We start from the raw sequence: 3,130 nt of genomic DNA, 5'->3' as shown, positions 1-3,130 counted from the left end.
ACCACGTTCCTAGCCCAAACGGTTCCAGAGATACGGACGATTTAATAAAGGTAGATTTTCGGATTTAAAGTAAAACTCAAAATGACAGGTGACAGCTTGCAGCTGCAGAATTGACAGGTGACAATTGTGCAGCTTTAAAAATTACAGATGACACGATTTCTAGGAGGCTGTTCTAATTAGGTTAAAATAGTTTGGATTAGATTATTTTAACTAAGAGATTGGGTTCTGCACAGTTTTGGCGGTACTTACAATATATTTTGGGCAGGAATGGGCCTCGCCACGGATCTGGTCAGGTTTTGGACTGGACTCCGGTTCTGCTCACAGCGTCTGGGTCAGCTCTGCTCTGCTGGTCTAGCCTCTCTGGATACGGCGGGTCAATCAGGCACCGGTTCTGCTCACCGCGGTCTGGTTTGTGGTTCTCTCGGGTTCCGGATACAGCACTGCTTTCTGGATACTGCTACAAGGTTCTTGCAAAAATTCTTGGCAAAAATTCAAACAGCTCGCCCGGCTGTTGAATAGTTTGGTTGGTTTTGAGGCCTGCTGAAGAGGATTCAGCTGGTGGATTCAGGCCTCTCTGCTACAAATTCTGGAGTTATTTTCTGCTACAGGTTCTGGAGAGTGATGGATTTGAAGTCTGGATCTCTGGATGTGAAGTCGTCGGTCAGCATGCTCTGCAGCAAATGGAATTGAATGTCTCTACCTGTCCCCGCAGTCTCTTTTTATGTGTTTTGAAAATGGGTGTGTGCCTGGGCCTAGCTAAGCCTGCCCCTCTCTATTTGTCATTGGCCCAATTCTCCCCTCTCCCATGATTGGGGGAAGGAAATGGAGTGTCAGAGTGATGCTGTAGGTTTTATGGTCAGAGGAACCTCCTCTTGTCAAATTGCATACAAATCTATTTCTGATCCAAATACATATTTATCTATGTATCATTTTTCTCATATTATAGGTCCAGTTAACATATTTTCTGTAGCACCAAACCATCCGATCCCTGTCTTTGTACGATGTCGTGTCCACTGACATCCAGATAATCCAGATAACGACCTCTAAACCTTTCCAGATTTTACACAAATGTGCACCAGGGATATGGGTTTCAGATGATAAAGTGTCAGATTTTTAACATGCATACATTTGGAGTAACAACCTTTTTTCCGCTACTATCCCCAGGAAAATACCACAGGGTCCTAACACCTCTTAAAATGTGCACCGAAAAATCACAAGAATAATGGTATTATTTATATAATTTTGACCAGTCCGCACTATGAGTTATCTATCTTTTTAAAATTATGCCCTGGTCAAAAAGGGGTGTGGCTTCCCACATCACATGGTGGAATAACTGGTTTATCCACTTCCCCCAAGCTCAGCTGCTAGCAGAGGCACTGCCCCTCCCAGTTTCCCCCAAGAGGAAGCCACTTTACGCCCCCCCAATATAACATTTGCCTGAGCCCAGGACAGTGCTTTGTTCAACCTCCTGCAGGCTGCAGGTCCCCTCCCTTAATTCAATCAGAGAGGTGTCAACTCCTTTTGGCAAGGGGCAGCAGGATACAGCTAGGCCTGGGAAGAGTGGCTGAGCAGGTTTCAACGGGGGTTTCTGTCGGGGGTAGTTGTCAGGCAGAATCCAGTTTTATTAAGCCAGGTTTCAGCTAAATGTCACTTTTTGTTCCCAGTTTTCTACATTCAAATCAAACTGACAATTTTTACACATGCAGCTAGAATGCTGATTCTAAGTTCATAACTATGACATTTCAACAGTTACAAACTATGTGACACTCAAAAGTAGGTCCCTCATTTAATTTAAACATTTCGATTTTGGTGGTTTTCAGTTCAGTTTAACTTAAGCTGCTGACCTCCACAGCTCAGCCAGTTTTGTTATGAACATTGTTTTGGGCTCTTTTTCTTTCCAGATTTTGGATGCATACAAAACTTCATTCTGCCAAATGTCTGCTGGTGTTCAGTGAGATTTTTGAATATCCTGCAATGTTTGAAAGCTTGCATTCAGAGAAACCAAGGTGATTTCAAAGGGCTTTTTAAGCTAACAGGCACTGCTGTTTTTCCTTTGGCACACATTCCACTCATGGCACCCCTGGCCCATCACGCTCGCACTGGTGGGTGGAAGGTTAGGCGACCATTTTGGTGTGCGCACAAACTGCACGGTTCTCCTGGATTCTGGCGCACATGTGGGCTTTTTGGCCATCTTGGATTTTCTAAGCCCACAGCACCAAATGTTGCAGCTTAATGACTCAAACGTAGGTCAATACACCTGACAGTGTGAGGAGAGAAAGAGAGAATGGAGTCAAAGATGACACCAAGGTTTTTTGCCTTGCATGAAGGCGAAGGAAGAGGGCCCAAGGCCGGCGGCAAGAGTGAGAGAGGGAAAGCAGGGCAGGGGTCCCAATGAGAAGGATCTCCATCTTACTGGCCTTAAGGCAGAGATTGTTGGAGGTGCACCAATGCTGAATTGCGGATAGACAGTCAGGAATGAGCGAGAGGAGAGAAGTCTGAGGGGAGCCTGAAGGAAAGCTCAGTGTCATCCTCATAACACTGAAAGTTCAAGGAGAAGGTAGAGATCAGGTGGGCCAAAGGGGCCAAATAGAGAATGAAAAACCAGGGTGAGAGGATGGAGCCCTGGGGACTGTCACAGGAATAGATAGATGTGGTGGAGAGAAAGGGACCATGTTGGACCTGGGAGGGGCGGTCCAAGAGGAAGGCGGTCAGCCACTCAAGGGCGTGATCTGTGATGCCCTGGTTCTCATGAAGGCGATTGATCAGGATGGTGTGGTTGACCATGTCGAAAGCAGAGGAAAGATCAAGGAGGATGAGGACAGAAGGAATACTGGAATCAAGGTTAGAGAGCAGATCTTCACGGGTGTTCAGGAGAGCAGTTTCCGTGCCTCTGGCAGCTCTGAAGCCAGACTGATGGTCATGGAGACAACCAACAGATTCAGTGTGGAGAGTAAGCTGGGAGATGGACAGCTTTTCCAACAGTTTGCCCAGGAAAGGGGTGATTGAGATTGGGCGATAGTTGCCAGAGAGGCAGGATCGGCAGACGGCTTCTTGATGAGTCGGTGCACAATGGAGAGCTTAAGGGGAGAGGGGAACATTCCAGTGGTGAAAGAGTGATTACAGAAATTGG

This window comes from Ambystoma mexicanum, chromosome 7q (assembly GCF_040938575.1).
Source record: "Ambystoma mexicanum isolate Mex_15411 chromosome 7q, UKY_AmexF1_1, whole genome shotgun sequence".
In the NCBI taxonomy this organism is placed as follows: Eukaryota; Metazoa; Chordata; class Amphibia; order Caudata; family Ambystomatidae; genus Ambystoma; species Ambystoma mexicanum.
The sequence above is the reverse complement of the archived record's forward strand: the minus strand, read 5'-3'. Positions refer to the sequence as shown.